The sequence below is a fragment of the Nomascus leucogenys genome, chromosome 22a (genome assembly GCF_006542625.1).
Source record: "Nomascus leucogenys isolate Asia chromosome 22a, Asia_NLE_v1, whole genome shotgun sequence".
Classification (NCBI taxonomy): Eukaryota; Metazoa; Chordata; class Mammalia; order Primates; family Hylobatidae; genus Nomascus; species Nomascus leucogenys.
Genome location: NC_044402.1, coordinates 84,594,126 through 84,621,154, shown reverse-complemented (window position 1 = coordinate 84,621,154; position 27,029 = coordinate 84,594,126).

Sequence of the window (27,029 nt, the reverse complement as noted above, 5' to 3'; positions counted from 1 at the left end):
GACCAGTGCGAGTCCATGGCCTGTTAGGAACTGGGCCACACAGCAGGAGGTGAGCGCAGAGTGGGCATTACTGGCTGAGCTCCGCTTCCTGTCAGGTGAGCAGGAGGCGGCAGATTGAGCAGCAGCAGATTCCCATAGGAGCTGGAACCCTACTGTGAACTGCGCATGCGAGAGATCTAAGTTGTGTGCTCCTTATGAGAATCTAACTAACGCGTGATGATCTGAGTTGGGACAGTTTCATCCCACCCCCACTCCCATCTGTGGAAAAACTGTCTTCCACGAAACTGATCCCTGATGCCAAAAAGGTTGGGGACCGCTGATGTAGCCCCAACATCAATTTTGACCATAGGAAACTCTACTCGGTTTCAAGACTTATAGTAAAATCCCTCTTTACTCTTTACAGCTCTACTCTCATTGGTAAGTCGACCTCTAGTTTCCTGAGTTTTCACTGCCGAGTCATATAAGAGCCCAAACGGAATGAAAGGCCAGGACCCTGAACCTAACAAGTGTCTGCAGGCCTGCAATTAAATTCCTCAAGGTTTGTCCTATAAAGTTTATGTTCTTAGGTGCTGGCAAATTTGTTTGAAAGTATATATTCAATTCTTGGGCATCTATTAGTTAGAATTTATATTACCAACTTAATTTACCTTAACCGAAGGCTGCCCTGGAAAATATTTTGTGTGTTTTTAAAATACTTCAAGCACACCGCAAAAAGTTCTCGAGTAATTTATTTTTTTGAGTTTTTGAAAATCTTTTAAAAACGTGGAATTTTCAGGGAACTGAAAACATAAAGAGAATTTCCAAACCATAACATGGAAATTACCATTAAAATCTGACCACTCAAAGACAAAAAGTTATTAAATAGCCTAATGTGATACAAAATAGCAATGTATTTTGGTCTTTAATATCATTGTAAAGTAATACTATTTTGGAGGATCAAGCTATGAAAAATCCTTATCAGGAGACTGCCTTATAATTAGTTTAAGATCTCTGCTAAATCATTCATTCTTAATATCTATTCAAGAGGATGAGCTCAACAGCGTAGTCAAATACTACCTACTTGAGTAACTCAACTTTGAAGCCTGCCCTGTGGCTCATCAGATTGCCAGCCTTTTGAAAACAAAGTCTCAGTCTTTGGTCCTCAGTTTTGCTGCATCATTGATAGTTTATTACTCCATCCCATCTTGACCCTGAGGTGTGATCAGTTCTCACCAGGTGCTCCCATGCAATAGTACTTGCATTATTACTAAAAGTAAACCTCATTTTAAACCAATCTTAGATAACCATATGTCACAGGAGGAATGATAACAGATTTTTATAAAGGTCTCCATAATTTAAGAAACTTCTTCAGTTTACTAGGAATAATTTATTGAGTGACAAAAATTAATTTTATTAAAAACATTCTATTCATTTTATCTTATTTATAATTATGCATTTTAATTATGTAATTAGGTCTGCCTGTAATAAATGTTTAATAAATTATTGGATAGTTTGTAAGATAATAATCACCTCAGCCTATGAGAGAGACAATTGAAATTGAGTATTTCCTCTCTGCTGTCTTCTACACATATACACATGCTCTTTTTATGCACTCTTACATGTTGGTTAAGAAGGAATAAAGAATAATATTCCATGAGGTCAATGAATCTGTTTTTCCTGCATTTAGCTAATGCTTTCAGCAAATATCTGTTTGAAATGATACGACCTCAATTTCCATTACCCTTTAGATACATAATAGACACTCAGTTTTAGAAATGTTAATCTAAGGGATGCTGCAATGAGAAAAGTATTAATATTCATGTGGAAAGTAAAGTAAAAGAGGGGGCTGGGCACAGTGGCTCACGCCTGTAATCCCAGCACTTTGGGAGGCCGAGGCAGGCAGATCACAAGGTCAGGAGATTGAGACCATCATGGCTAACGCTGTGAAACCCCGTCTCTACTAAAAATACAAAAAATTAGCCGGGCGTGGTGGTGGGCGCCTGTAGTCCCAGCTACTAGGGAGGCTGAGGCAGGAGAATGGTGTGAACCTGGGAGGCGGAGCTTGCAGTGAACTGAGATCCCGCGAATTCACTCCAGCCTGGGAGACAGAGTGAGACTTCATCTCAAAAACCAAAAAATAAAATAAAATAAAATAAAAGATGAATACAATCAGATGTCTGTAGTTTCTTACTAAAACTGCTTGAAATATATATTAATATAAAATTCTATCTAGGAAATCTATTACACTGCTTCCTGTCACTATACTGCCCCTTTCTGATTAATGCATTCATTATACATAAATATTGAATTATTTATCCCTACTGTCCTTATCAATATGACTCCAAGCCATCCTTAAATTATTTAAGGTGAATTAATGACATTTACTGTGAATGTACAGTTAGTGAAGTAGCCTTATCCTGTAAGTCAAAAATCACATTTTGTCAACAAACAATTGTCTAAACTTTACCATGACATTTCCTGCAAAGCTTTCAAATAAATTACACAAAGTATTTTTTTGTTCTTTTCACAAACTGTTGACCTATTAGACTCAAAAATATTTCTTAAAATTCTCTCTTAGATACTGAAAATAGAGATAGCTTAAAGTGAAAATGTCACTAAGTAAGTGGTTGAACTTTGACAACACATATAATAGTTGTCAATGGAACAAGAGTATGTAATAGTTTGGGAAAGAAAAGGCCTTAGGTGAACTCACATCACCAAATGAAAGAACAAAGTCATTTTATTGAGTATTGAAAAGCTGCTGAAAATAATATATAATAGAGATATTTTTTATTTTAGAAAATTTAACATTAATATTAAAAACATGCAATTGGAATACTCTACTATGGCATTTTCTCTCATAGCTAAGTAAAATTATTTATAAGAGTAACATTTTCTGAAATCCACCAAACTAGACAACTCTAGAGGCACCTTTTAGAAGTGAGTTTTCCTATTTAATAGCTACATGTGAGGTGTGGGAAAAGATGAATTGCATTTCTGTATTAAGGACAATGAATTCCAATGCTTATGCGACAAAGACATTTCCGTCTTTTTTTTTTTTTTTTGAGACGGAGTCTCGCTCTGTCACCCAGGCTGGAGTGCAGTGGCGCAATCTCGGCTCACTGCAAGCTCCACCTCCCGGGTTCACGCCATTCTCCTGCCTCAGCCTCCTAATTAGCTGGGACTACAGGCGCCCGCCACCACGCCCGGCTAATTTGTGTGTGTGTGTATTTTTAGTAGAGACGGGGTTTCACTGTGGTCTCGATCTCCTGACCTCGTGATCCGCCTGCCTCGGCCTCCCAAAGTGCTGGGATTACAAGTGTGAGCCACCGCGCCCAGCCTGACATTTCAGTCTTTACTAGTGAGATAGTAAGTATCTTTCTGAAGAGACAAACTTTTAGGTCCATGAAGACAAGACATGGCTGGCTAACAAAAATATAGAATTGATTAAATACACAAAACTATATTTAAAAACAGAATGTTCTTATGGATTAAAAATTGCTTTTTATACAAAAGAAATTTGTATTGTAAGAAGAAATTTTATTATAAAAAGCAATTTTTAATCAATAAGAATATTCAAGGGAAACTATTTCACCTACCTTTAAAGAGCCTAAGTTTTTAAGGAGTGACCTGCATCTGAAGCTCTGCTCCTTCAGATAACTCACAATGTCACCTTAATAAATTTACATAACTTCTGAGCTTTGCTTTTTAAAAGTTATTTCTAATTGACAAATAAAATTATATACATTTGTTGTATACAACAAGTTTTGAAGTATATATACATTGTGAAATGGTTTAATTTAGCCAATGAACAAATGCATTACCTCATATAGTTATTTTTGTGGCGAGAACACATTCACTCTTCGAATTTTTCAAGAATATAATATATTGTCATTAACTATAGTGACCATGCTGTACACTAGATCGTTTGAATTTATTCCTCCTAACTGTAATTACATATTTCTTGACCAAAATATCCTGTATTAATCAGGGTTCTCTGAGGGACACAACTAATAGGATAGATGTACACATGAAAGGGAGTTTATTAAGGAGTATTGACTCACAAAATGACAAGGTGAAGTCGCACAATTGGCCAGCTGAAGCTGAGGAGCAAGGAAGCCAGTCAAAGTCCCAAAACCTCACAAGTAGGGAAGCTGAGAGTGCAGCCTTCAGACTGTGGCTGAAGGCCCAAGAGGCCCTGGCAAATCACTGGTCTAAGTCCAAGAGTCCAAAAGCTGAAGAACTTGGAGTCTGATGTTCTAGGGCAGAAAGCACACGGCATGGAAGAAAGATAAGGCTAGAAGACTCAGCCAGTCTAGTCCTTCCATGTTCCTCTGCCTGCTTTTATCTTAGCTGTGGTGGCAGTTAATTGAATGGTGCCTACTCAGATAGAGGGTGGGTCTGCCTCTCCCAGTCCACTGACTCAAATGTTAATCTCCTTTGGCAACCCCCTCACAGACACACTCAGGAACAATACTTTGCATCTTTCAATCCAATCGAGTTGACATTCCATATTAACCATCACTTCTCATTATCCCCTATTCCCCCTCCTCCCCAATTTCTCTAGTCCCATGTAACCACCATTCTATTTTCTACTTCTATGAGATCAATTTTTTTAGATTCCACATAGGTGTGAGATCACATAGTATTTGTTTTTCTGTGTCTGGCTTATTTCACTTAAAATAATGCCTTCCAGGTCCATTTATGTTTTCTCAAATGATAAAAATTCCTTCATTTTTTATAGTTAAATAGATTCCATTGTGTACGGCACATATTTTCTTAATCCACTCATCTTTTGATGAATTCTTAGGTTTATTCTATATTTTGGCTATTGTGAATAATGCTGCAATAAACATGAAAGTGCTGATATATCTTTGATATACTGATTTTATTTCCTTTTGATAGATACCCAGCATTGGGAATGCTGGATCATATGGTAGTTTTATTTTTAATTTTTTGAGGAATCTTCATTCTGTTTTCCACATTGACTATACTAATTTAAATTTCCACCAACTGTGTAAGGGTTCCCTTTTCTCCACATCTTCATCAACACTTATCTTTTGTCTTTTTGATTATAGCCATTCCAACAGGAGTGAGGTGATATCTCATTGTGCTTTTAATTTGTATTTCTCTGATGATTAATGATATTGAGCATTTAAAAAATACGCTGGTTGGCCATTTGTATGTCTCTCTTTTTTGTTTTTAGAAATTTTCAGATCCTTTGGCCACTTTTAAATGAGTTTATTTGTTTACTTGTTTCTTGAGTGTTGTGAATTCCTCATATAATTTGAATATTATCCCTTTATTGGCTATATAGTTTGCAAATATTTTCTCCCATTCCTTAGGTTGCCTCTTCACTGTTGTTTCTTTTGCTGTATGAAATTTTTAAATTTTAAATCAACCCACTTATCTACTTATGCTTTTGAGGTGATATCCAAAAAATACTTGTGAAGACCAATATGATAAAGCATTTCCCCTACATTTTATTCTAGCAATCTCATGCTTTTGGCTCTTACATTTAAGTCTTTAATCCTTTTTTTTTTTTTTTTTTTTTTTTTGAGACAGAGTCTCGCTCTGTCACCCAGGCTGGAGTGCAGTGGCGCAGTCTCGGCTCACTGCAAGCTCTGCCTCCCGAGTTCACACCATTCTCCTGCCTCAGCCTCTCGGAGTAGTTGGGACTACAGGCGCCTGCCACCACGCCTGGCTAATTTTTTGTATTTTTAGTAGAGATGGGGTTTCACCATGGTCTCAATCTCCTGACCTCGTGATCCACCCACCTCAGCCTCCCAAAGTGCTGGGATTACAGGCGTGAGCCACCGCACCCGGCCTTTAATCCATTTTTAGTTGATTTTTATATATAGTGAGATTAAAGGGTCTAATGTCATTCTTCTGCATGTGACTATTTAGTTTTCCCAACACCATTTATTGAAGAGACTGTCTTTCTCCATTGTGTGTTCTTAGCACTTTTTCCAGAATTCAGTTGCCTGAAAGTGTGTGGATTTATTTCTGGTCTCTCTTTTCTGTTCCATTGGTCTGCTGTCTGCTTTTATGTCAGTTCCATGCTGTTTTGATTACTATTGCTTTGTAGTATATTTTGAAGTCAGATAATGTATGAATTTTAGGACTTTTTTTTCTATTTCTTTGAGGACTATCATCACCATTTTGAAAAGATTATACTAAATCCCTAGATCACTTTAAGTAGTATGGGCATTTTAACAATATTAATTTTTCCCATTTATGAACACAGAATATCTTTCCATTTCATTATGCCCTTAATGTTTTTCATCTATGTTTTATAGTTTTCATTGTAGAAATCTTCCACCACTTTGGTTAAATTTATTTATAAGTATTTTATTTTTCTTTAGCTATTGTAAATGGGATTGTTCTCTGGATTTCTTTTTCAGATAGTCTGCTGTTAGTATATAGAAATGCTATTGATTTTTGTATGTTGATTTTGTATCCTTCAAATTTGCTGAATTTTCTTATTTCTTCTAACTATTCATTGGTGGAGTCTTTAGAGTTTTCTATTTAAAAGATCATGTATTCTTCAAACAGGGATAATTTAACTCCTTTTTTTTTTTTTTTTTTTTTGAGACGGAGTCTCGCTGTCTCGCCCAGGCTGGAGTGCAGTGGCGCAATCTCTCGGCTCACTGCAAGCTCTGCCTCCCGGGTTCACGCCATTCTCCTGCCTCAGCCTCTCCGAGTAGCTGGGACTACAGGCACCCGCCACCACGTCCGGCTAATTTTTTGTATTTTTAGTAGAGACGGGGTTTCACTGTGGTCTCAATCTCCTGACCTCGTGATCCGCCCACCTCGGCCTCCGAAAGTGCTGGGATTACAAGCATGAGCCACCGTGCCCGGCCCAATTTAACTTCTTAATTTCCAATTTGTATGCATTTTATTTCTTTCTCTTGCCTAATTGCTCTGCTAGAACTTTCATGTATATAGAGTACAGAGTGTCGGTATTAGAGAGTTGTTGGAAGCTCTTAGAATTGTCCTTCTTGGGCCACCTTATGGCTTCACCATTGACTAGCTTAGTAATCTTTGGCAAGTTACCTGATCTCCAGCCTCCATTTCTTCTACAAATGATGAAAATGGCATTAACTACCAGATGAAAGTTCTGTGATTATAAAAAAATTAAACATGTGAAACACTTAGAATGATGTCTTTCACATAGTAAGTTTTCACCAAATATTAGGTCCCATTTTCATTTTTCAGAGGATATCTTAATTTTGATTTAGCTACTATTGCTATATATATATAGCTATATACATATATGCTATATATATAGCTACTTTATATATATATGTTATATATATAGCTATATATATATGCTATATATAGCTACTTTATATGCTATATATATAGCTACTATATATATATGCTATATATATATAGCTACTATATATATGCTATATATATATAGCTACATATATATGCTATATATATATAGCTACTATATATATATGCTATATATATATAGCTACTATTGCTATATATACATGTTGTACTTTTCAATTTGTTAGGTAATATTTTCTATTAAATGATCCAACCTATCTTTGTAATTAGATTTTTAGAGCCAACTTTGAATAGCAGATATAAAGCACAATATAATCAAGTATCCATATGATTAATAAATGTTTTAACTTATTGTCAAATGTTTTAATATCTTACAGATACTATCTCTGCCAAATTGGACAAAGTTAAGTGCTAATATTACATAGCTATTATAATTCAGACAATGAACAGATATAGGCAGATATGAATGTGTACTTATATGCGCATATCAATTGGCAAAGCTATTGAGAGAAAAATTCAACATGGGTGTTTAGAATAGAGAAATATAAAGATCCTCTAAATATATAATTATTAGTTTTATTTGTTGACTCCAACAATCTGAATTTAATATTTTTATAAATACGTTTTACCTTATTATATTCTTTTCTAATTTAACTTACTTAGTTGCCTAAAAGTGCTTTTTCTTCTTTGAGTTTATATAATGTTTAATCCATAAAGTGCAATTAGGCCAATGAGGTAAACAAAATGGCTTAAACAGTTCTTATGGCACTATACGTGTGTGTGCAATTTGAATAACAAATTTGAGTTATATATTTAAAGTATCTGATGATAATCCATTACAACTAAGTTTGTAAAATTTCTATACTCTCATAAAACTTTTTAATTCACTGAAGCACAAAATTTTTTCCCACGTTATAGTCAACAATGAGCTCAGCATAAATGTGCTACTGAAATTTTATGATAGCCGGATATAACAGTTGTCTTTCATTTTAGATAGCTTAATATATCAGAATACAAGTGTAAAAGCAGCACCTAAGGTTGTAATATATTTCTTAACGTTTATCAATCAAAGCTTTCAACCTTATAAAATATTGTGGAATATAAGAAAATACATTAAAATATACTTTATTAATAAAAGGTGATGAAATATTGATAAAGTCATAAATTTTATTGGAATTTGGAATCTCTAAATATTTCTCATTATTTTAAACAACATAATAAACAAAGCATGTATTTCTACTGGAAGATAGAATCTCAGGCTAGATCATATCCTTTAGTTATGATTGAAAATAGACATTTTACAGAAATTAATTTGAAAAGCAAAATTGCTTTTGATATTAGAAAATTATCTAATTAAACAAAACACATGTTAAAATTAAATTGCATTTAGCATCTGTGTCTAGTTATTAATGAAATTTCTCAAACAAAAAATGTGTCATTCTCAAAGAGCTAAAACATTCAGTAATGATCCAACAATTGCAGTCCTTGGTATTTACTCAAATGAGTTGAAAATTTATGCCCACACTAAAACCTGCATATGAATGTTTATAGAAGCTTTATTCATAGTTGCTAAAACCTGGAGGCAACCAAGATTTCCTTCAATAGGTCAATGGATAAACATACTGTGGTACACATACATACAAGAAAATATTATTTAGCCGTAAAAGGAAATGAGCTATTCGGTAGACAAAAGACATGGAGGAACCTTAAAAATGTATTGCTAAGTCAAAAAAAAAGTCAGTCTGTAAAAGCTTCATAGTATTTGATTCCAATTATATGACATTCTGGAAAAGGGAAACCTATCGAGAGAGTAAAAAAATAAGTGGTTGCCAGGGGTTGGGGAGTAGAGGTGGGAATGGATGAATAACAGGAACACATGGGGTTTTTAGGACAGGGAAACAAAACCATTTTGTATCATAATGCCATGGTGGATACATGATATTATGCATTTGGTAAAACCCTTAGAATTGTATAACACAAAGAGTGCAACTTAATATAAAAGATATACTTTAGTTAATAAATAATATACGGGTCCATAAATTGTAACAAATATGCCGAGCTAATGCAGTATGTTTATAGGTGAAACTGTGGGTGGGGGAGGATATGGCACTTTCTGTAGATTTTTTTTTGTAAATCTAAAACTGCTTTAAAAATCTATTAATTTTTTAAAAATATTAGTACGTAAGGTTGCGCTAAAGAGAAGCTGGGTTTTTAAGAGATGGGAAAGACTGTTATTCTTCTCAAGTGAAAGGACAAAGTAATTCAGGTTTTGAGTTTATTTTTTAATATTGTATAATTTTTTACTTACCAAAATATTTTATATTCTTACAGATATGAAAATGAAATGTGTGTGAAAGACAAGTATAAATTTTAGCTAATTTTACACAACTAAAAAATAAAACAATGGTTTTTCTATAGCTCTATAATTGCTACTTGAATAGTCGGCCATTTCCTTGGTACATTAAAGTGTTCTCAGAAAGCGTTCTATAATTACTCCTTATCTACTAATGGGGAAAAAGTGAAAGATATTCATAAACTAGGAATGTTCATTCTTTTATTTATATGAAAAATGTGACTTTGTTTTTATAATATACGTATACTTCTGCAGACTAATTCTCATTTCTCTTGCATTATATTCTGTCTCTTAAATAGCATTCCCCTTGAACTTGTAAGGTATACTGGAAGAGACTATCAGAAGAATCTTTTCCATAGCTTTCTGTCAATTATTTTTATAAAAGCATAGTGCACACCTGGTAAGATAGCTTTTATCAATCACAACAGAAAATTTAAAGTGTGATTTATATTTTTAAAACATTTCATCAACAAGTGCTTTTTTCCCTATCCAGAAAGAATGTCAGCATCTTTACAAGTATATTATCTCCCAATTTCCTAATCAAAACAATACAGACTGGGAGACAGTAGAAGCTGTTTAAGACAATGAATATCACTGTAACGCATTTTTAGTTGGATCATTTGCTAGATGCAGAAAACAACAAAAAAGGTCATTTCAGTGAAATCTGAACTCATGTAATAGACATGCATCTTTATATTCCACACACTTTGTTAATTATTGACTGAACAACATCGTGCCTGGAGCCAACTGACAAGAATTTTAACCTGATTAAATGTCCCAGTATGCCTTAATACCTTTAAATGGAATTTTTATGGCCTGTTCTGCATGCATATTATTAATACAGTGCCATCAAGAAAACCACAGACACGCATAATAGCTCATCAATTTGTAACTAAGCACTTTTGACCTTGAAAAATCAGCTGTCTTTCAGATTAATGTAGTTACATTTTAGGCAGAAAAAGAAGCCATGAAATTATTTTTGTAACATGTCAGGATAAGAATTAGGAATAACGTCCCTGCCGATGGCTTCTTATTGATATTGCCTCCAACCTCTGACATCTGAATTAGAAACTCTGAGACCTCATCCTAATAAAAACCCACTTAAACATTAAATTTCAGCTAAAGGGATGCATATAATACACTGCTGACAAGTTAAAGGGGTAGAGTATAAACTACCATCCCCATTGATGTTCACATTTCTTAGAAAATTAAAAGAAAAGAAAAGTCTCCAGATTTGTTTCCTCTTGAATGTGCACACACACACACGCACACACATACACAATAAAAATGAACATAATTAGCGTAAAAGAAAAGCTCACCATGAATATAGCAAGGTCATACCAGTCAATAATAAAAAATGAGTAAGAAATAAAAATGACATCGTGAACATAGAAGCAATTTGAAAAATAGTGGAAAACTATCTTTTATTCAAGAAAAATATATATCTGGAGTAAAATAGGTGATATTAAATGAATTTGGTTATTTTTTCAAAAATAATTTTTATAGCTAATGCTAATTTAATCATTTCAGAAGCTGCAAGATGAAATTGTGTATCCTACCATCTAAAACAAAGCACCAAAAATATTGGAATATCTGCCTGGTGCGATGGCCCATGTCTGTAATCCTAGCACTTTGGGAGCCCGAGCAGTTGCATCATCTAAAGTCAGGAGTTCTAGATCAGCCTGGTCAACATGATGAAACCCTAACTCTACTAAAAATACACACACAAAAAATTAGCCAAGCATGGTGGCGGGCACCTGTAGTCTCAGCTACTGGGGAGGCTGAAGCAGGAGAATCACTTGAACCTGGGAGACAGAGGTTGCAGTGAGCTGAGTTCATGCCACTGCATTCCAGACTGAATGACAGAGTGAGAGCCCTTCACAACAACAACAACAACAACAACAACAACAAAATCTGACCAGAAAGATACTGTTGATTTTATTGTCAAATTTATGAGCTAATATCAAGTAGACGAAAGCTTTGGAAGAAGTTTCTGAGAATAGAGAGAATTTCTAAAAGCATATAGTGTCAGGGCTGGAATAAATCATCATCATATAGTCTACACAATCAGAAGAATCAACTCCTTAGATAAAGCCAGAGCTACCTGCTGGCTTATAGTCAGTTTCAGCCATCTTTCAAGTATCCTTAGCATAATTTTATTTCTTACAATATTTTGCTAACTTATAAACTAGCTCAAATGTATGTAAGAATGTATTCATTTATTTTTAAATAGTTAATCAATACATTCCTTTTCCTCTAAGAAATATAAGATATGCCATGCTACAATTAGGAGGAATTATATAAGGCTGGAATCTGATGGTTGATTACTTAAAAACAACATATTTAAAAACTACTCAAGAATAAAAGTAGTTCTCAGAATTTGATTTGCAGCAGCCCTCTCTCAGTACAACCCTAAAACAAACCAACCATTACAAAAGTCAAACTTCTCTATGTCAATGAACACTAAAGAAAAGTCACATCCTTGCTGAAGCCTTTTCTGGAGTAATTGCTACAAATCAAAATGACATGATAAATAAAAGGAAATCAGGCCAATGGTAAATAAAGAGCTTCTTTCCTTTGTCACTAACATCTCCTTCATTGCAATTGTAAAAATCTCTAAGAGCTATCTGGTCTTTCCCATTGAGATGAACTGGACCTAGATGGTTTCGTGCAAAAGTTCTATCAAATTAAAAAAAAAAAAAGTGGTTGGCATTACATCCACTACATAAGGGGGAAAGAAACACAAAATCTTTTCATGGTCTATAGTAAATCTGTTGGATAAACCTGACAAATCCAAAAATCCTACAAATTACAGTAGCATGTTAGATACATCAATATGGTCAAAGTTAATGTGACATGATTATGTATATTTTATTTGGGGAATGTATAGATAGATCAATCCTGGGTGTCTATTAATGTAATTTATTATATTAATTCAATTATAGGTTCAAGAAAAAAATATAATCTCAGTATTTACCAAAAAATAAGCCATTTTACAAACGTTTATTTTTGTTCTAAAGTTTACTTAGTAAACAAGGATTACAAAGATATTTATTTAATGTAACAATAAGTGCTTACATGAAATTAGCATAAAATATTATTTTTAACAATGAAACGTTAAGGAAGGCTTCTTAATATTGATTTAATGGAGATTATCAATTTCAACATTTAAGTATATTTTTTTGGGAGAAAGTCCATAATTATTATCACATTTAGTTTATTGAACCAAAGAAAATCTGAGAACCATTGATCTATAGGCATGACACTGGGCAAAGACACCAACTACAAATTTTGAAAAGAGAAAAAAAGAAAGAGAAAGAAATATACCTATCAGAAAAGAGGAAAAGTAATTATAAACATTTGTAGACAATGTGATTAAATCTAGAAACTCCCCTCCTAAAGAAGATAAAAAATCTGCTTAAGTGTTGTTTTTATTACATTCTACAATTGTTTCTAAAGTCTACATGTCTTCATATACCAGCACTTGAAGATATTACAAAAATAGGCAATTCAAAAGAGCAAGAATATTCAATTAATAGCAATAATCTTAAAAATACGGTTACATAATATTTAAGATATATACATAATCTTAAAAATAGATTACATATTACATACATAAAGAACAGAAAACATTTTATTAAGGAGCATGTATGAACATGTAAATAAATAGAAGCCATATTACTGATTTAGAATATCAGATATTAAAATATGTCTGTTCAACTGATAATCATCTAAAAATTTAGCAGTCATCTAAAATATCTAAAAAGTGAGGTTTGTTGTTGGAAATTTCACATATGATGTAACAGTTTTATATAAAATGCAATTAGGATAAGATGTGTTTAGAAAGAGCAATGGCAGAAGGATTTCTCCCAGTAGATAGCAAAATATATTAAATTACAATAATTAAAACATTGTGATACTAACGTAAGCATAGATGAGCCGCACATAGAGCAAATATAGATACTATACAAGCTAGCAAATAAATTAAAATAAAATTCTATTAAATTCCTGCCTCATATCTTAAACTCAAATTTCAGCATTATAAAGGTTTAAATGAAAACAGTTTTTAAAAAGATAGTAATCTTAAAGTGGAGATGTCTTTCTAATTCCTGATATCCTCGATCCCTTTCATATTGCCTATTTTGGGTTTGGTATTCTGTAATGTTTCTCTGAGCAGTCAAATAATAAACATTTCAAAGATCTCTTAGGTTTTGTACTTTAATTCCACTGTTTCTGCAGCCCAATTTTGCTATTTCGTAGTGTTGTATTTCTTCAAAAAGCTAGTGATTCTTGCTGATTCATGTGAGGGCATAAATTCAGCAGTATTGGTGACATGGACAAACTTTCTCCATGTAAATGAAACTTATTGTGCTGGAAGTCTTAAATCCAAAGGCTAATTATAAGGATCTTGCCTGTGGTAAATTCCAGCTGGATTTCCTTGTCAAGTTTTTCCTATGGAAAGGGATTTGCATTTTGGATTCAAGGCCACCCGAACTATTTTAGAGATTGGAGTTACACAGAGATTAACCTTTTGTCTCTCTGGCCTGCCTCACTCTAATCCCCTCTGCAGGTCTTCAAATTTTTGAGAGTATTGTGTTTCAGATATCAAAATCTACTCTTCAATACTAGAGTAGCTGTTCCACAAACATTTGACAAATTTTTCCAGTGACTTCCCAAACCCGCATTTGTTTCCATTCCTTACTCTAATCTAAATATTATCCCAAGAATTTCATGGGAAGACTCTTTCATAGGAGTGGGGGATCTTTCTTTGGCTTCTATTTTCTTGGGAGTTTCTCATCTCTATATAATCCCTTATCTATACTGTATGATTAGTTTGATATTTCAAGACATTCTTCAGTATTCTAGTAGGCAGCTGGTGATTTTCTTGACTTTGGAGTGTTGTAATGTTTGTTTTTATTTTTATATTCTTCGAGCAATGCAAAGAAACTTTGAAAAAGAAACCTTATCACATATAGAGGAAAACCAGAAATTATTTTTAAAATATATTGATATTTGACCACATACTTAAACATTTCTTTATAACAAAATTAAATGATAAATACAATATGAAGGCCTTAAACAAAATTAAAGGACAAATGACTAGTAAATAAAAATTATAGGGAAGCAATAGATTAATGACTTAATGTCCTTAATATGTAAATAAAATTTAAAAACGATTATAAGAAGACAAAACCACAACTGAAAGACAGACAAAACATATTACAAATGATGAAATGCAATGGCCCACAACAAATGAAAGATGTTCAGCATAAGCAGTAATCAAAGCAGTGCAAATTAAGATAATGGGCCCCTCTCCCCTCCCCTTTTTATTTTTGCCTAGAAGCTTAGGAAAGATTTAAAAAGAAATACAAATACGCTGAAACAAAAAAAGATAGCGAAGAATTGGTATTCTCCTATACTAGCAGTGAAGGTGATGACAGAGACTTCCTACAGGTCAATTTAAAATGTGCCTCCAAATAATTGCTAAAAACATATTAAAAAAATAAAGCCACTTTTAGAAATTCTTCCTGAGAAAATTATCTGGAATCAAGTAAGGTGTAAATATAGGGTTGCTTACTGTAGCATTGATAGTAACTATAGAAAATGATTAGAAATTTATTAAAAATATTACAACATATTGAGAATAGAAGCATTCATCAAGGGACATAAATTTCACAAGAGCAAAAGCTCTATGTCCATTTATTGACTGAGAAAATTGTCGATATGTTAAGTTGAAAAGTTGCAGAACTATTACTAAGATCATGTTAATATAGAAATCATACACACACTCATTATTTATTTGGAAATACTTATGTGACACAGATGTATGTGTGTATACATACATAGAAAATTATGTGGATGTTTATAAATCAAAATATCAATAATGGTTACCTCTTGGAACCGGATTATATATATTATATTGTTTTTGTATTTCACTTTATTTTCAGATCACTTTCCTGTACGTAAATGTTAATTTTCAAATTTTACAAGTGGAATAATGTCATATTTTGACACATGGTAAGTAGGAAGTCATTTTAATTATATAGAAAATTACTTCCCCTAGAGAAATAACTAAGAATATACATGAAGAACATGACATTAAAAGCTATTTTTCTGTTTTAGGTTAAAGTAGACATATTTTCATCATCTTTTATTCTTATTACAAGTGTTTCTGTTTTTAGTTTTATTCTGTCAGGTAAAAGTGTCTCTGCCTAATCCCTCACAACCAGCCCTAAAAATAGGTCAGTGACTCTGAATTATGATAAAGTTACTAGTTTTCCTTTCTTTTTCCTCACATTTTTCAGCACAATTTAAGAGTCAGATATAATTTGGGCAGTATGATATAAAACTGAGTTTTGGAAAACAGGTGATATAATCAACAGACACATTTTATTTTATTATTTTGTTATTTGGTATACTTCTTTTGATTTGTTCAATTAGCCTGCTTTTTTGTAATGATCCATATTAACTTTGCATTGAAGGGGCCAGATTTCTTATTAATTGAAAAAACATAATTGACAAAACTACTTTTAGCTTCGCTAATACCTTCTAATATCATAAAACAAATAAAAAGTGTTTTTAATCAAATTAAAAAATAATGTATAATAATATTGACATTTTATAAAAAACTGAATTTGCAAATTATGACACTTTTATAATTACCTTTTAGCTGAATGAATCACTAGAATATTTTCTGTATATGAAAGACTGTTTTTATTTAAGAGTATTTTAACTTTCTTCACCAGGCTATAAATACCTTGCAACCCCTTATAATTTTTATTGCTTTTGAGAATACTATATTGTTTTACAGAGTCCTGGTAGACAATCTCCAAAGCTAAAGCAAATATTCAATATACTATTTAAATAAATCTCAGGAATTTCTATTTTCTCACATTCTTTCTGTAATTAAATATGAACTTTGCACTCTAAATGTCCATGCTTAGATTGATTCTCCTTTCTCTCTCACCCTCTCTCGCCCTCTGTCCACCTCGCCACCTCTCTCTCTCTCCCTCTCTCTCACCTCTCTCTCTCTCTCACACACACACACACGCATACACACAATTGGTGTGATTTGGAACATATGGAAGACATCATGATTGAATGTAGAAGATTTAGTGTATCATGGCTGATCTTTGGAGATTTCTGTGTATAGAGATATTGTAGTGTGACACTACACTCACTTTGCCTATTTCCTCAGCTGCCAGAAGTGCTGACTGCTGATGGTTCAACTCTTGACTTCTCATTACCTCATTCAAGTTTATGTTCCCCTCTTTGGCACCTTGATATCATGATTAGTTGATGCAAAAATATAAGCCTGATTGTCATTCCTCAATTTGGGACATCTCTGGAAGGCCATCCCAGCTTAAGAAGGCCCAATAGGATTGTAGCACCTTTGGATCAGGTGATCCCTTTGTACAACTGCATTATACTTTTGTTGTGCATTCTGCTGCTGCTCCCTTCCAGGTATTGTTGCAGATATCACACCTCAATAAACTTCCTGTAAGTACATCATAGACTCAGGGTCTGTTTCCTGGAAAACTCCTGTTAAATAGTCTGTGATTTTTAAAAATACTTTTTAAAGAGTACTTATAGTTTGCCTTCTATAGCATCTTTTAAAAACTCTTTTCTTACAGGGTAACATGAAAAACTACCTCACGTTTTCTGTAGTGGAAAAATACCTCAAGATTCCTGTAGTGAAGGAATCATCTATTTTACATAGACAATTGAGAAAGGAAGCTGTATGGAACCTCATGAATGAGTGAATAAATCCATCATCTGTTCATCATAATGATTATAACCAAATGGATCCATTCCATTGCTGATAAAATGGAAAGACTGTTCTCTGTGCATCTATCCCTATTATTATATATACAGCCAGATAAGCTATGATTCTATTAGTTCCCAGAATCATTAGGGTCAAGTCAGGTTACCATTCAGGAAGAAAGTATAATGGAAAATCATGCTGCTACAGCAGTATTAATGATTCATTAGGTGACATTCTACCCTCTGGATGTTCATGAAATAATCTAAATCCAAAGTGTCATAGAAGCTACACCAAAGCCATGACACAATAAAACAAAAGAAACGTTATGCCAAGTTATACGAGTGGAGAATTCAGCATAACATACTATGTATTTTTTTTTGCATCAGTGGTGCTAAAGATGAGTGTAATTTTTTGAAAATTCAAAATTACATGTAATAGCCCATATCTATCTGGTTGTTTTAAATTAACCTAAGAATTTGGATTCCATTTATAAGTCCAGTTTATGGTCCTAAAGCCTTGTCTACTGATTATGCTTTTTATAAGAAAATACAGCATTTTGTCAAGTTCCAAGGTCTTTCTTCAAACTACAGCTGTTCTACCTTTAAGCATAACATTTGGTCCTCAACCTAATAGGAATAGCTATTTAGTAATAGTAATAATAATAATAATAATAATAATAATAATAGTAAGCTTTTATGCAATGTTTACAATGTGCCAGGCATTATTCTAAATTCTTTACATATTTGACTTCATACTATTACTATCCCAACTTCATTTATTTATTGTTAAATAACTTCAGTTTTTATTTTAGATTCAGAGGATATATGTGAAAATGTGTTACAAGAGTATATTGTGTGATGCCGAGGTTTGCTGTACAAATGATTCTGGCACTCAGGAGGAGCACATAGTATTGGGCAGGTACTTTTTCAGGCCTTTTCTCCTCCCTCCCTCTCCCCTCTAGTAGTCCCTGATGTCTATTATTCCCATCATTATGTCCATGCATATACAATATTTAGCTCCCACATGTGGTATTTGGTTTTCTGTTGCCGAATGAATTAGCTTAGGATAATGACCTCTGGCTGCTTCCGTGTTGCTGCAAAGGTCATTATTCCATTCTTGTTTATGGCTGCATAGTATTCCATGATGTATTTCTTTATCAACTTTATTTTGTTTATCCAGTGAACCATTGGTGGGCATCTAGGTTGATTCCATGTCTTCACTATCATGAATAGTGCTGTGATGAACATATGAGCACATGTATCCTTTTTGTACAATGTTTTATTTTCCTTTGGGTATATACCCAGTCATGGCATTGCTGCGTTAAATGTAATTCTGTTTTAAGTTTGAGAAGTCTCCAAACTGTTTTTCACAGTGGCTGAACTAACATACTTTCCTGGCAACAGTGTATAAGCATTTCTGTTTCTCCACAACCTCATCCACATCTGTTATATTTTGACTGTTTAATAACAGCCATTTTGACTCATATGAGCTAGTATCTCATTGTGGCTCAGTTTGCATTTCTCTGATGATTAGTGATGAGAATTTTTTCAGATGTTTGCTGGCCGTTTGTATTAGTCAAGTTTCTCCATAGGGACAGAACTAATAGGATATGTGTATATGTGAAAGGGAGTTTATTAGAGAGAATTGGCTCACACAATCACAAGGTAAAGTCCTATGATAAGCTTTCTGCAAGCTGAGGAAGGGAAAGAAGCCAGTAGTGGCTCAGTCCGAATCCGAAAGCCTCAAAACTGGGAAAGCCGGCAGTGTAGCCTTAATCTGTGGCCAAAGGCCCAAGAGCCTCCTGCAAACCACTTGGCGTAAGTACAAGAGTCCAAAGGCCAGAGAACCTGGAGTCTGATGTCCAAGGGCAGGGGGAATGGAAGGAAGCGTTCAACATGAGAAAGAGAAGACACCCAGAGACCCATCAAGCAAAGTTATCCCATCTTCTTATGGCTGCTTTGTTTTTGCTGGGTTGGCAGCTGATTGGATGGTGCCTGCCCACACTGAGGGTAGGTTTTCCTCTGCCAGTCCACTGACTCAAATGCCAATCTCCTCTGACAACACACTCACAGACACAGCCAGAAACAATACTTTACTAGCCATCTAGGCATCCTTCAATGCAATCAAATTAACGCTTAATATTAACTGTCAGGCCTCTGAGCCCAAGCTAAGCCATCATATCCCCTGTGACCTGCACGTACACATCCAGATGGCCGGTTCCTGCCTTAATGGATGACATTCCACCACAATAGAAGTGAAAATGGCCTGTTCCTGCCTTAACTAATGACATTATCTTGTGAAATTCCTTCTCCTGTCTCATCCTGGCTCAAAAGCTCCCCTACTGAGCACCTTGTGACCCCCCACTCCTGCCTGCCAGATTGACTGTAATTTTCCTTTACCTACCCAAATCCTATAAAATGGCCTCACCCCTATCGCCCTTCGCTGACTCTCTTTTCAGACTCAGCCCTCCTGCACCCAAGTGAAATAAACAGCCTTGTTGCTCACACAAAGCCTGTTTGGTGGTCTCTTCACACAGATGCGAGTGAAATTAACCATCACACTGCTTGAATGTTTTATTTTGAGAAATGTCTGTTCATGTCCTTTACCTGTTCTTTAATGGGGTTATTTGCTTTTTGCTTGTTATAAGCTTCTTATAGATTCTGCATATTAGATCTTTTCGGATGCATAATTTTTCAATTATCTCTCTTTGCTGATATGATTCTATACCTATAAAAACCCTAAAGAGTCTTCTCCTAGAAATGATAAACTCAGTAAATTTTAGGATATAAAATAAATGTACAAAAATCAGTAGCATTTCTATACACCAATAACATTATAGTTGAAAACCAAATCAAGAACACAATCCCATTTACCATAGACACACACACACACAGACACAGACACACACACACACACACACACACACACACAAATACCTACAAATACAGCTAGCCAAGGAGGTGAAATATTTCTACAAGGAGAACTACAAAACACTGCTGAAAAAATCAGAACTATGGCAAGGACAGAAAACCAAACACCACATGCTGTCACTCATAGGTGGGAACTGAACAATGAGAACACTGGGACACAGGGCAGGGAACATCACACACAGGGGCCTGTTGTAAGGTGGGGGGAGCGGGGAGGGATAGCATTAGGAGATATACCTAATGTAAATGACGAGTTAACGGGTGCAACACACCAACATGGCACATGTATACATATGTAACAAACCTGCACATTGTGCACATGTACCCTAGAACTTAAAGTATGATAAGAAAAAAAAAAAAATCAGAGACAAGACAAATAAATGGAAAAGTACCCCATGCTTATGGATTGGAAGAATCAATATGGTTAAAATGGCCATACTGCCCAAATCAATTTAAAGATTCAACACTTTTTTTTATTTGAGATGGAGTCTCGCTCTGTAGCCCAGGCTGGAGTGCAGTGGCGCAATCTCGGCTCACTGCAAGCTCCGCCTCCTGGGTTCACGCCATTCTCCTGCCTCAGCCTTCCGAGTAGCTGGGACTACAGGCACCCGCCACTGCGCCTGGCTAATTTTTTGTATTTTTAGTAGAGACGGGGTTTCACCATGTTAGCCAAGATGGTATCGATCTCCTGACCTCATGATCTGCCCGCCTCAGCCTCCCAAAGTGCTGGGATTACAGGCATGAGCCACTGCGCCCGGCCTGATTCAACACTTTTTTTTTTATTAAACTACCAACAACAATTTTTCACAGAATTAGAAAACCCTATTCTAAAATTTATATGGAACCAAGAAAGAGCCTAAATAGACAAAGCAGTTCTAAACAAAAAGAACAAAGCTTGATGCCTCATATTACAACTTCAAACTATACTATAAGGCTACAGTAACTAAAGAGCATGGTACTGGCACAGAAACAGGTACATGGAAAATGGAACAGAATAGACAACCCAGAAATAAAGTTGCACACCTACAACCATAGGATCTTTTACAGTGTCGACAAAAATAAGCAATGGGGAAATCAATCCCTATTCAATAAATGGTGTTGGCATTACTGGCTAGCCATATGAAGAGGAATGAAATTGAACCCTGACCTTTCACCATATGCAAAAATTAACTTCAGATGAATTAAAGATTTAAATGTAAGATCTCAAACTATAAAAATCCTAGAAGAAAACCTAGGAAATACCATTCTTGACATTGGTCATGGCTAATAATTTGTGGCTAAATCCTCAAAAGCAATTGCAACAAAGACAAAAATTGACAAGTGGAACATAAATAAACTAAAATTTTTCTGCACAGTAACTTTACATAAATGCAAACTAAGCCTAAGAGTGTTAAGGTGACTTGCTGAAGTCACACAGCTAGTAACTGTCAGAGCTAGGATTTTTTACCAGACAATCTGGCTCTTGGCTTTTTATTATTGGAATCAATTTTGTGCCTTATAATGAACTAAGCATTGGAGAAGGATATAAAAGAGGAAACTTGGGGGCTCAAAATATTCTAAGCTAAGAGCTAAACAAACCAACAATTAGATAGTTCATCCTGCAGGTAAACGTAAGATACAGAGACATCTTTGGGGCTGAGAAAGTTTCTGAAAGAAGATGAGTTTTGACCTTAATATTAGAAGAGGATAAGGAATGAGGAGTGAAGTGGGAAGGGTATACCATGTAGACAGATACGTTGTACAAGATTATAGATGTATGCCAGCATATGGCATTTTGGGAAATACAAGAAATTTAGTATGGCTGGAATAAAGGGGCTTGCCGTGTTGCAGTAAGGGAGGTCAGAATGGGAGATAGGAACAATCATTTTATAAAGTGCCTTTCATGCCTCGTAGTAAGCTGTGGCCTGATCCACCCTCAAGAAAGGTAAATATCTATTTATATAGTGAGTTTATATCTGTGTCTTATATCTACTGACCCAACCACAAATGGTGTCATGGGTTCCCATGATTGTGGCACTGAGCTGGGATGCCTTAAATGACTTTGTGGCTAATGATTGTCTGGTTAATGAAAAGAGTGAAGATATAATTCCTATTTCAGGGGAGGCCAGACCAGACATGCCTCATGGTATTTAGTGGGCTAAGTATTGTGGAATACATGAAACTTGTCTCATGAATGAAAACAGTAAAATCACTGAGTGAACCAAAGGGAATCCTCAAGTGGATAAGAAACAAAAGAGAAAAGGCAATAGTGGTGGAAAATCTCTGATTTTTGAAAGCCCTAGTTGTGAATTTGTAAAGTTCCTAAGTCTGCAGCATAATGGGAAATTCTACATTAAAAATTCAGGCACTGGGTCCAGATGCTACAGTAGTTAAAGTAGATATTTAAAGATTTACAAGTTAAAATGATGATGCACCATTTCTCTTTCTCCCTGGAGTCAGGAAAACAAAGTGCTGTAGAGCTTTCAAAAACGAGTTTAACATAGAATGCTCATTAGAAAACCGAGAAGGGCTCAGAGAGCAAAAAGGGAACAGTGAAATAACTCAAAGAACATTATCCATAGCAAACAGTTAATATCTCTCAGGCTGGGGGAACTAAGTTTGAAGTTGTGATCACAGTTCAAAAATCTCGGATTAGGAGCTGGCAGTAGTGGCAGGACCATCAACCACCAAAGGAGCATTGGGATAAAGCTTGGACACCACATGCAGTGTCACATAGGACCACTGAAATTGCCACCTGGTTGATCTGAGGACTGCCTTGCGGGTGGGGGTAGGGTGCTGAGCCTTCTGAAGGAATGCTCAGAACTAATACTAGGATTGAGACTGAGGAAGATGCTCGACCTTGCATTTGCTAGAACTGCTGAAAAATGTTGGAATCAGCTGCTTCCCATTACTGGAAGATACCAAATAAAAGACAATGACCCATCTGGGATGGACACAGAAGCCATAAACATAAGGCAGATTATCTCTTCTCCCTTTGTTCTGACTTTTAGTCTAATACTAGTGCTTCAGTGGCAGAATCTAACTAAAAGTCAACAGGAAAGAGGTCTAGAAAGTGTAGCTCAATGTTTGTAGACCCCTAACACACATAAAAGGATAACACACAGGAGGGTAGTAATGGAGGCTGAGACCAAACAAGAAAATTACCAGTACTTGGCAGGCATTTTCTTCCAATGAAAAAATAAAGTCAATGTGGGAAAAAAAAAAAAAAAAAAAGTAAAGTCTGTGAGCCAAGAGACTGAGTATTCACCTTAGTTTGTGGGACTTCGACTCCACAATGGACACATAAGACCCCATACCCAGAGACTGCATTCACAAAGTAAAAAGAAGAAGGAGGGTCCTTCTACCACTTAAATGAACTCTTCTAAAATTACCAGCTGTGGCTTTTTTGTGTTGTTTTTACCCAAGAAAAGTAAATGCCTGTTTATATGGTGAGTATGTACCTGTGTCTTATGTCTACTGACCCACTCACAAATGGTGTCATGGGTTCCCATGATTGTGGCACTGAGCTAGGAAAGCTTAAATGATTTTGCAACTAACAATTGTCTGGTTAATGAAAATAGTGTGGATACAATTCTTATTTCAGGAAAGGCCAGACATGCCTCATGGTACTTGGTGGCTTAAGAGTTGTGGAATACACGAAACTTGTGTCATGAATAGAAATAGCAAAGTAACTGAGTGAATCAAAAGAAATCTTCAAGTGGATAAGAAATAAAAGAAAAATCAGTAGTGGTGGAATCCCATCACACTGCTATTGACCATTTTAGAAGCAGTAGACTGAAAGGAAAATAAATATAACACTAATGTTATCAGAGAAGGCAAGAAGCAAGCTGATGGTACTGTATTTTTTTCTTTTTCTTTTTGGAATGAAATAGGGGAGATTCCTTGTTTTCTTTTGGCTTCACAATATTGCCAAGACTATTTCTTTCTTTCTTTTTTCCTATGTTTGTCTGTTTAGCTGCTATTCTTCCAGTAAGTCATCTCCTTCCTTCTAGTAGGGTAGAGAAGTTGAGAGGAGGGATAGTGGAAGGCAGCCACTTAAAAATTTGAGAGGTCTTTTGTGCACCAATAACTTTATTTTACTTTAAAGGAATAAATTCTCACTAGCTATATAGACACAGACACACACACACACACAGACATACACATGTACACATGTTATTAACACATAAATCTGGTTATATATATTTTGTATTTTGTACAATCTTTATTCTAATCTTTTTTTTACTTAGCTCATCTCCTTTTCTATTCTGTCTGCCCACCATCACTACTACCTTCCAGTTATTTCTCCATGCTTATGTAATTATATGTGAATATATATTAAAAATGTCATTTTAAAATGTATGATTATATTGTATATACTTTTTATATCTTTTTTCTCAAATAAGAGTATTTTATCAAAATACTCAATTTTAAAGGTTGAATAATATTTCACTGCACATATATATCCCATTTTATTTATTCATTAATCCATTGATGGACATTTAGGCTCTTGCCATATCTTGACTATTGTGAATAATGGCACAGTAAGCATTGGAGTGCTAATACTTTTTCATAATACTGATTTTAATTCTTTTGACTGTATACCCAGAAGTAGAATTTCTGGTTCTTATTGGAGTGCTATTTTTATTTTTTTGATGACTTTCCATATTCTTTTCTGTAGCAGCTGCACAATTTTGCATTCCTACTAACAGTGTTGAAGTGTTCCAATTTATCTATACCCTGGCCAATACTTATTATTTCCTGTTCTTTTGATTGTGGCCATCTAAATTTGTATGAGATAATATCTCATTTTGGTTTTAATTGGCATTTCCCTGATGATGAATGACATCGAGCATCTGTTTATATACTCAATGGCCATTTGTATATCTCCTTTAGAAAAGTGTCTGTTCAAGTCTTAGCCCATTTTAAAAATCGGGTTATGAATGTTTTGCAATGGAACTACATGAGTTCCTTATACATTATATATTTTGGAAATTATCCCCTTATCTGATAGATGATTTGCACATATTTTCTCTCATTAAGTAGGTTCTCTGTCAACTATTGTTTCCTTTGCTGTAAAATTGTTTTAAAAAAAGGAAGAAAAAAATTTCCTTTTTAAAGGAAAGCTTTTAAAAGAACATGACATAATCTAAACAACAATTTCCCTGTTAATGGCAAGAATATTTGTTTTTGCCATTATAAGCAGTGCTACTATAAACATACTTACACATATAGATTTACTACAATTGCTTTGAATTCTAAGAGAAAGTTTTCCAGAAGTGGTATTACTGCATTAAAATATATTGGTATTTTTAATTTTAATAGATATCTCCAGATTGGTCTCCAAAAATCTGTTAACAATTCACATTCACTTTCAATAGTGAACACATTTTTACCTTAACCCCTCCCAGCAATAGACTCTAGACATTAACAACTTCTTATGCAATCTACATTATAATTATTTCTCAAATCAGTCATTTGCTTATTAAATAATTGTGATACATTTTCTACACAAATATTATACTTAATCAAATATGCATATATTATTTTTATAAAATTAAAGTATCCTCTGATTCTAGATTTATTTTTATACATAAGCCTTAAATCTATGTAAAATTATTTTGTATAAAACAGAAGAATGGAGTCAATTTTTATCTTTCCCCATTGGTTAGCCAGACATTAAGTATCATTGGTTTAATAATGTCATTTCACACTGAATAGACTATCAGTCTCTTCTTATTTTAAATTCTTACATATGCTAGAATATATTTTGTAAATACTTTCCTCTGTTTTAACTGATTTAACTGTAGAGTAGTAACTGACATCGGATAAGGTGCATACCCCTCCACAACTACATATATACAAACACAAACCCAAAAAGACCTTTTGCATGTGTGAATGTCTGTGTATGTGTGCGTGTGTAATTTTCTTGATTTTTCTTAAATACATATTCTGAACAAATATTTTTTACTATTTTGTCCAATATCCCAACAATCCCTACTGTCTCTAATTGGAATTACACCATTAATAGTGAATGTAAATGTACAGCAAATATTATTTGGAAATATAAATATATGTTTGGAACAATTTTAGTTTTATCACAGTAAGTTTTTCATTTCAAAACATTGTATTATTTGTTTAGGTCTTATTGTTTGCCCAGATTTTATACTTTTTATGCTAGGGCTGTATCTGTCTTATTAAGATGATTAACAATTTTATATACTTACATAGCTTAAATACTTTAAAACAAAAGCTTTATTTCTTCCACGTAAACTCAGTTCAGTATTTTATACTGTATCCTGTGTTTTCCTCTGGTCTTTTGATTACTTTTTCTAGTTACAGCAAGGTGTGATTTCTTTCATTTTCTTTTTGTTTTAATTTGAACATTTTATTGTACCTCCTCATTCTATTAATGGCCATCTTCCCATATGTGCTCTTCTATTTAGATAAATATTTCTCTATTTTTATTAGAAAACAACATACCAACCCTTTTCCTATCTAAATGCTGTCTTGCCAAGATACTGTATTTCCCCAACTTCTACTTCAAGATAAGTTTAGAATATTCTGACATCCCTTCCCCGCTGCAACTCTCTACCCTTGTTACCTGCCCTGAATCAAACTTTTTGAATGATTTCACTTAATTCCCTTTATTTTCCTCTGTTTAGTTGGCATTATTTAGTAATTTCAAGACAATGCTTTTTATCTATTTGGTTTTAAGTATGTGTGT